Genomic DNA, 13,113 nt, shown 5'->3' on the forward strand with positions numbered 1-13,113 from the left:
CTACAGATTAGACCCCCAGCTGCTCTCTCTCCGATCCCTCCGCGTTGGCTTCTCTACAGGCTCGTACCCCAAGAAACGAGAGTAGGGAGACGACGACCCTACCGGCCGGAAGAGGCCGTGATTCCGAAGTAACCTTAGCGACCGTGTACAGAGAGATCGCAGAAGAAAGGCGTCCGTTCGATCGGGCATCCAATCCCACACGACACGGCCTGTCGGCCAGCAAAAAAGAATATATTCTCCCCGCGGGGGGACTAAAAGCGGAGGGAGAGCAAGCCGAGGAGTCGCCGCCGTGTTCGCAGCCTGGCCGGCGCGAAATCGAAAACGATTGGGTAATCACATTTTTACCGATCGGTCGATTTTTCCGTCGTCGTCGCATTCCGGCTTGGTCACGCGACGATAACGTGCTCGGCCGTATCTTCTCCGCAGTTTCGACTCGCGTTCCCCCCGCCGAGGAGAACCGCATTCCTCCCGGCGAAGGAAAATCGGCGCGCGCGCGGGCCAATCGCGTCTTCTTCCTCGTGGCTGAAATCGGGTGGTTCGGCCATTTCCCGCCCCATTGTTCCACTCGCGGGCCTTGCTCCGCGTAACGGCGGGCCTCGTTCGACGACGGCGAGAGATCTGGTCTCGCCGAGCCAGCCAGCTGATTAATCAGTGGGGACACGTTTTCTCGTGTGTCTCGTAGGCAACGGACGTTGCGAGATCGCGACACGAACGCCCCGAACGAAAGCGGCGCGACGAGTTTTTCAGCTGGAAAGCTTTCGATCGTCCCCGTGTTCCCGGCCGACCGTTACATCGATTTCGGGCGACGGGATAGATCGCGCGCTCGCTCTAGCCGAGAGAGCAACACCGCTCTCGGCCGTGCTCGAGCGAAACGAGAGTGTATCGTCGCGGTTCCTCTCCCGCTCCTCCTCCTCCCCCCTCGCCGCGCCGCCTGCCGCCTCGTATCGGCCGCGATGTTTATTCCATCGTCGCGCGTATCGCGAACGCGCACCGACCGATTTCGTCGAGGACGAGAGACGAGGCGGCGCGAATGTGAGAAAAAGTACGGATACAGGCCGCTCCAAAACGCCGGCGCCCGCGCGCCATGCCTCCTACGACCGATCCGTCTCCTACCTCTTTCCCTGCTCGAAATACATTCCGATCGAAGCGCTCTAGCACGGCGATAGATTATTTGTACGGTCTTTTCCGAGTAGAGGTCCGTGGAGGGATCCGAAAGAGCTCCGGGGTAATGCCCCGCCGAGCATCCTCTCTGTACGATCTCGAAAAAGGGATCCTCCCGACGACGACACCGTTCCGGAAGGTACGGCAGGGAACTATGTGTCTGAGCAAGATCGATCTCGACTTATTTTTACCAGGACCTCGCGGAGCTATTGATAACTGTTCATTAAGACCCCATGGGAGTGTTCCAGTAATACCGACGAAGCATTTGACGCGCGAATTGGAATTGATTTTCGAAGACTCCGCAAATGTGTGTTTGCCGAGCATTTCGTTTTCCTGGGTGAGTTCTAATTGAAGTGTTCGTTAATGAACGTTTCGTTGCTGGGAGGCGGAAGTTTTCTGTAACGTGTAACGGAATTTCTGGCCACTATACAGCGGAATTCGAGTCTTTGGTAACAAAAGTCGTGCATCCTGTGCGCGCACCCCACACGGTTGGGGCTCTCGAGGGCCGAGGGGTAGCTAACGTCCTAGAACCGTGCAGAAGATTGATAGGAGACGATGTGGCAACGGAACGAGAGATTTCTCTCGGGCAAAGTAACGCAGCAAACATAATCCGAACCCAAAATTACAGTCGCGAGAACGGTCGGATGTCGCAACAGTTGCTGCTTCGGCCTACAGGCCGTTCAATTTAATCAGGTCCTCGCCGATCGACGTTGAATTAACCATCGTGTAAGACGGTTTCGCGGTAGGGCAATCGATTATAAGGTAACACGCGGCTCCTTAAGCTCCATCGGGGTAGCGGCGTGTGTATTTTGAGCCGGCCAGTAGAGTATCGCTCTTGCGAGAGAGAAAGAGAGATAGACAGCGAAAGAGAGACTGAGAGAGAGAGAGAGAGATAAAAAGAGAAAAAAGAGGGTGAGAGAGACAGAGAGAGATAGAGAGCGAGAGAAAGATGGGCTCGGGTTGGAGAAGGAGGGTACACACGCGAGAGGATAGAGCGAGGAGAGGGGAAAAAGAGTAATAACGAGAAAGACGGTAGTGGGACAGAAACGGAGAAGGAGGGGGAGAAAAAGATGGAGGAAACCGCCCTCTCCATCTCTCTCCCACCCGTACCGCCTCTATTTCTCTCTGTTGTCTCTCAGCGTTGAACCGGCGAGGTGTAGGTCTCCGTCCACACAAGCGTACACGCTCGAAAGCGCGCCTGTACGTGGTTAGATCGGGTATACACATTGGATCGGTGTGCGAGCGAGTTTACTTACGTGCGAGCATGCGATGGTTCGACGAGTGGCAAACGCTATCCTCTATGGTGGTGTAGCATGCTGGTCCCGGACGTGCACGGGGACGACCGTGGTCTCGCTCGTGCCTTGAACACACACTGGAACTGCAGGATCACGGCGTAAGGGACGCAAGTAGGGTTTCACGGCGGTCTGATCCCCTCAGCCTCCTTGCGAGTCCGGCGACGACGAGTGGCGAGGGACGGCTGTTGCTCGAGAGGGTCGAGGGGGTGTCCAGGCTCAGGAACGACTACGTCGCGTGGCCGACACGGCCCGACTCGTACGCGAGATTCGCAAGAATCGCGAGCAACGGCCAGCTTCTTCCCTGGCACTCATTCGAGCCAGGGCTCACGGGCGACGACGCGGGATCCGTACTTTCACCTTTTGCGCCGGGCTCCGGAAGAACGGCAGGGGCCCGGCCGAGACACGGGGATCGTCGAACGAAACAAAACCAACGCGAACGAAATGAGGGGAAACGAGGGAAAAAAAAATAAAGAACGAAGGAACGAAGCGACACACACACTCGCCCGTACGAAGGCGCCGCGGAACACGGCGTGGCGTTTCCTCGAACTAAGCCGCGGAAATGAGCGACATCGAGCGTGCGGGGACGAGCTCGCTGAGAACACCAACAACACCGAGCACCACGACGACTCACGCCAAACTAAACCGAAACCCCGAGTGGGATATGCCCTTTCCCCTCCCGCCGCTCCCTCCTTCACTCAATCCCGGTTATCCCTTCGCCGCGCACCCCCTTTTCCATCCCACCGCAGCCCCCTCCATCGTCTTTCTCTCCTGTCCTCCAGGCTGTACACACGCTCCTCGCTACGCCTGCCGTTTTCGTTTCCCTCCTCCCGTGCCCCCCTTCTCGATCGGTGCCTCCTTTGTCCTCGTCTCTCCCCAGCGGTTGCTCGCGGTTGCTCTCTGTCGCTCGCAGCCGCTCTCTCCTGCCCCCCCCCCCCTCTTCTCTCCGAGCACCAAGTCGCACCGTGTCCGTAGAACTCGGGCTCGGGCTGCCGATGCCCGATGCCTAGCCTGCCTAGCCTGCCACCAGACCTGGCTCTCCGTGATGCTCGACTTGCCTTCGCCTTGCTTCGCCTTGCCTTGCCTTGCTTCGTCTTGCCTGCTCGCCTTGCCTTGCCTTGCCTTGCCTTGCCTTGCTTTGCCTGTTTGCCTGCCTGCCTGCCTGTACGAGTCGTTTTTCTCTCCACTCCTCTATGCGCGCTCGCTTCTGGCCACCCCTCCTCCATTCACCGTGTGCTACACACACCGTCGAGCTAGACCGGGCACACCAGCGTGCCCGACAACTCTCCCCCTTCACCCCATTGACGACTGCCGCGTTACCAGCCCGGTTACGAGCTCCCCCCTATTCGTTTGCGCCGATACCTCACCCTTCTCGCTAGTTACCCCTCTTTTTCTGTCGTCCTTCTCGGTCGTCTCTCCCCCTCCTCTCTTTCTTTCTTTCCTCGGCTTTCTCTTTCTACCTTTCCGCATCTTTCTCCCGTTCCCGCGCCTTCCTCTTCTCCGCGCATCTCCCGATTCTCTTTCGTAGCCGCGGACGCAGAAACGACCCTCCAGCTCGCGCGTACCTTGTTCCCTCCTCCTTCCCTCGTCTTCGGACCCGATCTGTAACCTCCAATTACAGCGCGCCGGGAACGGAAATCGGCACTCGAGACACGCCGCCAGATGGATTTCCGCGTGTACCCGGGCCCGCTCCGGACCCGCGGCAAACCCGTTTGCGGTGGAAAACCTGGCGCCCCGTCCTCCTGGGTCCGCGTCCTCCCCGGTCGCCGCAGGACGCGCACGGTTCCCCGCCGCCGGATAAAACCAGATAGATTATGTGCAAGCCGCCGGAGTTTTATTGCCGATGTTAATTTCGCGTACCGTACGAGCCGTGTGGGTTCTCGCCGCACCGCGATATCGCCGCGCGTTGTCGCGTCGTCTTTTTGGGGTGTATATCAGGTTTTATCGCGGCAGCTCGGCTTTCGATGCCCGCCGAAGGACGCGGGCACAGCCCACGGAAATCCGTGTGCCCCGTCGTGTTAATTGGAAGGCAAAGCGATGGAAAACGCAGGCCAACGTACACCCTCGGTCTTCATCTCCCCCCTCTCGGTCGCCGAGCTCGGGAAACCCTAAACGGTTTCGAGAGGCCTCGGATATCTTTTTCGATACCTGCAAACTTGCTAATGACTCATTATTGAAATTGACACGCGGTGAGCCGGGGGAAGGGACGGGAAAACTTACAGCCGACCGATAAAGAACAAAAACGTGCAAACGGGGGGCGAAACTTGGGCACAGCGAGACGGAATTGTCGGAATAGCTTATTACCCCGATAGTGCAGTAATAACCTGCCATTTGTAGCGAAGCAATCCAGAGGACAAAAGAACTAGAGAGTATGGAAGGGACTAGCTATGTCCGACGTTCTCTTGGCGTAAAATTTCCCACGTTTTACCTGCAAGGAAGGCGTCGCAAGGCTAATTGTATCTATACACCCCCCATAAAACCTTTAACCTCTTCAGGGATATTGTTACATATACGTGTACGCTTATGTTTTCTAATAAAATTGTGTTTACGGCTGAAAACGAAAAATAGAAACGAAAAATTTAAACGGACCTTCACCGACGGTAAAAGTCCAGCCCTGAATAGGTTAACATTCGCGACGAACGCTAGGGTCATCGATGTTCCCGAAAGTTGTCCTCCGACATGTTGACCACCCCTCGGTGCCCGGAATAAACGTGTATTCAATGGGCGTGGCAAACCGTGCCGAAATTTTTCGTGCACCCCAATACCTGCCTTTGTCCCGAGGACCCCCTGTGCACTAATTAATACAAACACCGGGGTTCCATGCCGCGGTTAGTCACCGCCAGCGGTCGCAGACGCCATTCTGGTTCGCAAATAACTCTCGGCCGCGTTTTCGAGACAACCGAGACCTGTTCGCGGGCTGCCGAGGACAGCGAGCATTAACGAGCTCGAATCGCGGCTCGCCGATAACTGGAACGATTCAGGTGTTAACAGGTAGCCGAGAATCTGGTCGTTCCGCGTCCTCCGTTCCATGGCGGTGGCCCGAGCGTTTGTTGCAACGCCGCGGAACCCGCCGTGTCCGGTGCACCGCCATTTTGGTTCCTGCCGAAAAACGGCGCAGATGCGTCGGCCCGGGTATCTAATCTAACGCTAAACGAGGTTGCGCAACGTTTTATCACGCGTCCATTCCATTACGTTCTCTTATCGTCCGCCCGAGCCCCAACTCCGCCGCGACTGAAAAATACCATTCGAAAACATCGCATCCTTCTCCGCTTCGGCACGAAACTCGCTCGATCCAAACCGCCGGATACGGAAGCGCGTATAATCGCGCAACACCGACGAATTCTGCATGGATCGGGTCCCGATAACAAACGTTGTTCCGCGAATCTGTCGGCGTCCGTTCGCCTCCGGTCGCTGTTTAATTAATGTCGTTTGCGCCGACCGCTTTCTCCGCCGCCGCCGCCGCCGCCGCCGTTACATGTTGACTTTGTTCTTACTTCGGCGGTCCCGAAGCCTTTTACTTTCCACGACAAACATATTCAGCGGCGGTCGGCAACAAAGACGACATTGTGATCATCGTTATTTCCGTTCGCGTATCACGGTAGCCGAATGCGAGTCTTCGTGTGCAAGTACAGCGTACAGATCTCCGTGACGTGCACCCGCTCGCTATTTGCGCGTATGGCGCGCTTGCGCTGTCGAATAATCTTTCAATCCGCCAACGCTCTCGTCTCACCGGAGACACACGTAGTCTTGACGATCCTCGAGGCTATTATTAGAAATCTGGCGAGATTGGCGTTGGTCAGGCGTGAAACTCGGTTTAAAAAGAGCACCGGCTCTCGGACGAGGTGTCCGGGACACCCGAGACTCGATTTCTTTGCCCCGAAAACGGCTTCATCGATTCGCGCCACTCCGACCAGCTATTTTACAACGTCGCCGTCGTCGCCTAGGTTTCGCGATTCTCGCAGCGGACGAGAGTCGCTCGGTTCCTCGACGGGGTCCGAGATCGCCGGGCGAAGCGAGGGATACGGGAAATTTCGGGGAACAAAGTCGCGAGAACCAAAATGGTGGTGCGGTGCCCTGGCTGGCTGGCTGGCTGGCTGGCGACGTTCTCGTCGCGCGGAACAGATGGCCTGCCGCTACCAAAGAGCACAAGGCCTACAACTACGAACAGCATCTTTCTTGCGGCCCGCACGCGTTGCGACAATGCGCATAATTAATCTCCCCGGTGCACAATAACACGCTCGCATTCATGTGCACGGAGATTACGCGCCGGCGATAAATCCTCCTACCTGCGGATGAAAAATCCGTCCGACCGCCGCTTCCGTGTCTTTGAACTTCGCAGCCAGCAGGCTGCCTCTCTCTCTCTCTCTCTCTCTCTCTCTCTGCGTACCTACTCTCGCTTGGGAATATTAATCGGCGTCGACAAAGACAAACCGAAATTTTCGACCGTTCGACCGTGACGAGGGAGGGGACCGGGCTCGGGGTAGTTCTCGGTGCCCCCGACGTTTTCGGGGGTTACCTGGCCGGCCGATCCTCTGGACAGGGGTGTCGGCGGTGGCAACATTAATTTACGGGCGTTTTTAATTACACCAGTCAGCTATGAGCCAACTAGCGGCACACTCCCACCACGACGATCGACCTTCCAATCCTGACACTCCCTGGGTGTACTTTAAGAACTCTGTTCCCCCTTCTCTGCCTCTCCTCGAACAGTCGGAGGATGCCGACGAAAATATTCGCATGGTGCGTGCGTGCGTCCCGTTCCCCTCCAACCCCCGCACGGTCTTGCGAATCGCTCTCTTTCTTTCTCTCTCCCGCTCCCTCTCTCCCTCTCTCTCTCTACTTCTCTCTCGGCTCTCTTTCTCCCGTGCTCTCCCCCCGTGGCGTACAAGCATCTCGTTCGGGAACACCGACCGAGGCGAGGGCTTCCTCCCGAGGCTTTCTCTGGAAAGGATCCCTTGGAGGGCTATCCCCACCACGGGCCACCGTCGGACGGATGGTCGGTCGTTTAGCTGTGGAACGCGGCTCGAATCACGAGCGAATGAGACGCCGCTAGATCAGCCGTCTCCACGGCTATCTCTCCCTTGATCCTTGCTCCGCTTCCGAGGCCTCGCTCGTTCTTTGTCCACCGTTCCTCGAATCGTTCCCTTCTTCGTGCACGGTGCCTCGTAGGTGATACGTGGGCGGCCCCCGGATCCACGGCGTTCGGCCCGAAGACACACACGCACGCTTCCCGCGCGCGCTCGTGCGCCAGGAAACGTTACAGTGAGCCTGCGCCGCGTTATCGGTCGATACACGCTTTTGGGAAACCTTCCACGTGTTTCGGGCTGCCGCGTGACCGATTCTTCGTCTAGCTACCCGCCGCAGGGGGGCAGGGGGGGCAGGGGGCTGGCAGTAACAGCGATGCGATCGGACGCGCTGAATTTGGCTACAAGTGGCCGAAATATCGCGGAGAGGGAATTTTAGTAAGATGAGTGGACGGGGTATTCCTACAGGTTCTTGTCGTTTTAGCACCAATTTTACGTCTTTTCGCCAGGATGGTAGGAACGCGTTTCACGTTGATGTTCTTTTCGAGAGATTGGCATTGCTGTGAGAGTTCACGGAAGAGATAAACGAGGACGGAGAGTCGATGGGAGTTTTAGCATCCGTCGATCTCTCTTTTCTCGAGGATCCACAGGGTTCGCGGACATCGCGACGACCGCGGTTAGGATCGTCTGCGTACGATCCTGCTGCGTTTCGATAAACGGCCTACAAAGCCTAGGACGGAGGGGACGGGCCGATGCTTGCATTCCCTGGAGCCCCTCCTGACATCGGCTGTACGTGGGTACATTATTCATTCTCTACTACATTCGGCAGCAGGAGGGTGCGCGCGCGTGTGTGCGTCCGTATCCCTCGCAGCCGATCACGCGACATGCACTTGCGCCGGGGGTATCTGTGTGCGTGGCTACGTCCGCACAGATACGCCCGTCTCTTTTCTCGCTCTTTTCCGACCGGCATCCCTTCCCGCCTTCTCTCTTTCTCGCCCCGATCTCCAGTCCCCTTTCTCGTTCTCTCTCTCTCTCTCTCTCTCTCTCTCTCTCTCTCTCCCTCTTCGCCGCCCCCCTGGGCTGCCTCCCGCTCTCTCCTCCGCACCTCTCTCGCTCACCACCGCGGGGTGTTTCTGTCGCTGTCGGGCGCGAAGGGAGCGCGTGCACGCGCGCGGAAGCCAGTAAAAGGATCGCTCGGTGGGATGGAGGGCTACAAGGGCAGGCCGCGATGGGACGGGAGGTTTGCGTGGAGGGATCGAAGGGGTGGCGGCATTACAGCGTACCGAGGGGAGCGAGGGGGGACACACCGAAATCCCGAGGAGTCTTGCCGTCCGAGCAGGACAGAGGCCGGTCCTACCGCGGGAGAGGGAGAGAGACGGGGAGAGGACGAAAGAGAGAAGTGGTATACCGAGGGAGAGAAAGCCGGGTGCACACGATGCGCTCTGCCGACTGGCGGCCGGGTCCTTGCTGCCTCGAGCACGACCGCCGGCCTATCGCTTCTTCCAGGACAGTCCTTTCCGCGTCGTGTGCAACCGCCTGGCTCTAGCCAAGCTCACCCCTCTTCACTTCCGACGCTCTCCGACGCACTTCCCTGGGGGAGGTTGTAGCCAATCAGCGGGCGAGTTTCCGTGGCCCGCGGCCGCTGGCTGACTCCGCGTCGCCCGTACCTAATGTAGGTTGCCGAAGGTAGGCATCCTCCGTACCCTCCTCGCCTTTTCACCTTCCCTCCCTGCCGTTCTCGTCGGCCCGAAGGTAACGAAGGTCATTCCCGGCCCCCGATCATGCACCTCGACCCTTCCGTTCGTCCTCCTTCCATCTTCTTCTCGCCGAGAGCCGCCGAGACTTCGGTGCCCCCTTCTGGAGACTCTGCGACCCTCGGCCTCCTCGGAGGAATATTCGTCTACCAGAAGAGGGAAAGACCGTCGACCTTCTCGGAGAACGTAGACACCGCCGTTGCTACACCCTCGCGACACCCTCGCAACCTGTTCCGCCCTCGTTAGTCGAACTGTCCTAGCCATCATTTCCGATCGTCGAAACGGAAAAGCTTTCAATTAAGGAAATCGGTTTTGTGCAAGTCAACGCGAATTCATGGAATTACATTTGAAAATCCATGGAGCACGTAGTTTGCGAGGAATTTTCTTGATATCGGCTGTGCATTCGGGGGGTTCAGTTGCCGAAAAGTCAATTATAGAGTAGGCTGCAGGAAGGGGTGTGTATAAACATGTCCGTCGGGGAATTGACTCTCGTTCGACTCGTTTCGCAATGGGGATTTTTTGAGAAGTGATATTATCATGTTTAAAGTGATAAGCTACATATAGATGCGATTATCAGCTTGTTCGACGGTCGGGGAATTACGAACACTAAAGCTTTCGTTTTTATCCGGAAACTATATTATATTTTGAAAAAACAGGAATATTAATTGTCACAGTATATCAATGAATAGTTTCACTATAACTATACGCAATTAATGAACTCGTCTCCTATCTTGCTTTCGATTTATGTCGATTCTTCCTCACGTGTTCGCAATTAGCCTACTCTCCCTTCCAAGTACAATCGGCAGAATGTCTTTTAACTAATCTAGATGCTTTTGGCGCCGAATTAGGGGTCGAGGGACGACACCCTTAGTCCGTTGCATATGAAAACCGTACAGTGGAATTTAAAACTGAACTGTGCAAATTCGAAATATTACTTGACTTGATTTTAATGCGTGATATTACTGTACACGTCGATGCAGATATCACATTTTAAAATACCTACGACGATGGAGGTCGTCATGCCCATTGGAGTTGTCTTTCAGGTATGACGAAATACGTCGTCGTACCCGGTTTACAGGTTAACGTCTTTTAGAACGTCTCGCAGCTGCAGCAGTCGCTGCAATAGGGTGGCACCGATGGAACGAAAAAATGGCGACGAGATGGACTAGGAATCGGAACGTTTAATACAGGTTATATATAAGTTTAATACAGGTTTAATATAGGTTTAATATAGGTATCCGAGGTTATACGGGTTTCGATGTGCGATGGGCAAGGCGTATCGTTGCCAGCAGGTTTATCGTCGCGCTAATTGGGCAGGAGCGTGGGAGGATTGAAATGAACACGCGTGTATGATTATACACATCACGATTTATTGACGAGCAATGATCGTACACTGGATGCAACACGATTTTCCAAAAAACAAATTCCAACAAAATATCGAATTAAACACGTTAATTAATTAGCAACAACAAACACTGCCGACGGCTACACGTCGGCGACGAGATGCAGAGCCGGGTAAATATCAAATGAAAAGTCGATTGCCGCAATGGTCTGGATAATTAGATACTCGAACGATCAATGGTACCGGATACACGGTCACATATACATATGCAACGCATGACGCGCGCTTTATAAACCCGAATCGCCCGGCGCGGAAAATCCATGTTCTCCGTCGATCGCTGTCACTTCACGGGACAAGCGAGATTTTCTTTTAGAGCCGTTTCTCCGTATTGGCTGACAACTGCGAACGAAAGACAATGAAACGGTAATTGGTGGAAACGAAGTCACGGATAACTGTTTAGTCCATAGCGATTATTGATACTCCTAGTTCGATTACAATTCACAGCTTTGCTCACCGTGGAAATACTGTACTGAGTTACATATTTAGTATTCATGGCGACAATAATATCGATAGTAACGGTAATAATTAATCGAGGGCCCCCCGGGTCACCGGGGCGCCGTACACCACGACAACGATTCGCCGTTTGCGGCCGATCACGGTCACGCGACGCACACAATTCGATATAATTCGTCGAACGAAAACGAACGCAACAACACGGATCCGCTTCGTTTACCGCGTGATCACGGACTGACTCGCAACACCGTTCACGAAAACGTACGCCGGGCGCGTGCTCTCTCGATCGATCACAAAGACAAGATTCATTGACGACCGCTCGCTCGTTTCGCGTACAGTTTTACCTTTTCTTTTCTTTTCTTTTTCTTTTGGTTCCGGTTGGTCCAAGTGTCGCGAAGGAATTTTTTTTTCGTTGTCGGGCCACGTTTCCGAGACGTGTTCACGATACAACCGCGAAACTAGCGGGGAGGGAAGGGGGGGGGGGGGGGGGGTGATTCGATATCGATCGGAAGAGTTCTCTCGATGATCCCCCTCGTCTGTGCCGCGGGCACGTCGTGCCTGCGCGTTGAAGTCTTTGGGAGCCGCGAATTCGCGATTAGGAGAAGCCGCCCGAGCGTTTCGAATCTCACAGGAACGATCGATCTATCCGTTTCGAGGTGCCGTTCGCTGGGAGACCGTTCACCGAACGCGAAGTGTCGCCGCGACGCTCACGCGCTCTTCGGGAAATCATCGAAACGTCGAGCGTGGCTCGGTCGCGTTGCTAATGGATCTGCTAAATGGATCGCGGTTAATTGAGACGGTGAAGAAACTCTGATCGATGGTCTGCGGCGGTAGAACGTAACGCGTTGTCCCCCCTTTCGGTTTCGTTTAAAAAATCCCGTAGAAAAATAACGTGTAAAAAATCTGGGTCCCTTGGAACTCGCCGGCGAGCTCCGGCGAGCCTCGTCTTCGCGAACTGGCAGTTTCTTCTGTGTCACATCTTGCTTCGTCCCTCCCTCTCCTCTCTCTCTCTCTCTTTCTCCCTTTTTTTCACTCTCTCTCTCTCTCTCTCCTTTTGATTTTCAGCTTGATCGAAAAATCGCGCGGCTGCTGACCCAACCGCCAAACTAATTGACGGAAATTTCGTTACTAACCAGAGAATAGCTGATTCCGTTTGCGAAACCGTAGACGCGTCCTCTCGTTTTTCGTCCGCGCGCGCACATTTCCCCGTGTGGGAACGATACGCACACGCGTACCCGCACGCGACCGTGCCGCGGGGATAATTGGACATCGTAACCGTACAAGCTATACATATGTGTCTATTAATTGATGCGCTGCTTTCCTACACGAATATTATTATATAATGCCGCGCCGTTGCTACGTATGTAGGTAAAGTTCCCGTTCGTTTCTCGTCTCTCGCGCCCGTCGTTCCGCGAGCGGCGCGCTTTTAATCAGCGGCCAGACACTCGCCTCGGATACACACCCGATCGGGCATTGTGCTCTTCCGTTACCCACCACCTGGACTGTTCGCCCGACAATTACGCTACTCTCGTTTGCGCGACTCATTAACGCCGCAACTACCCGGGGCCGATCGCAAACACCGGGGGCCGACCTCGGGAATGAAAACGTTAGTCCGGCGCATCCGTCGGCCAGCCTTTTGTTTTTTTCTTTCTCCAAACGAACTCGCCTCTAATTCGCGGAACGGGCGCGCTGCGACAGAGCTATTTTTTCGCTCCGCGTGGTTCCCTGAGTGGGCGTGGCACGGCCGCTCCTCGCGGAGCCGAGACGCTGCTCCGCGGAGCGATCGACGCCTCGCGGCGGCTCGTATAATTTTCTAAAAAAGTACAAACCAGTAGGTAGTTCTAGCAAAAGACACCGTGTCCGGATCGTTCGAGTAGGATCTGGATACCTGGTGAACGTTTCAAAAGTCAATGTTTGATCTTTATTGCTGTTCCGCGTTTAAAATCGCTACACCAGCCGTCGCTGGATCGGCAACGTTTCCCCGTGCCGCTCGACCACAATATATTATTCAGAAAACCAATAACAGCGAT

At 55.3% G+C, this 13,113-nt stretch overlaps 1 protein-coding gene across 2 annotated transcripts in view; it reads right to left on the minus strand.

Annotated features, from left to right (window-relative positions):
• Nucleotides 1-3,188, minus strand: part of LOC144468186 (uncharacterized) — a 13,035-nt gene extending 9,847 nt beyond the window's left edge. For both annotated transcript variants that reach the window (XR_013493770.1, XM_078177488.1), the window contains exon 1: nucleotides 2,418-3,188. The gene's annotated coding sequence lies outside the window, so the exon portion shown is untranslated. The remainder of the gene's footprint in view (nucleotides 1-2,417) is intronic.
• Nucleotides 3,189-13,113: the final 9,925 nt, after the last annotated feature.

Source organism: Augochlora pura, chromosome 3 (genome assembly GCF_028453695.1).
Source record: "Augochlora pura isolate Apur16 chromosome 3, APUR_v2.2.1, whole genome shotgun sequence".
NCBI classification, from domain to species: Eukaryota; Metazoa; Arthropoda; class Insecta; order Hymenoptera; family Halictidae; genus Augochlora; species Augochlora pura.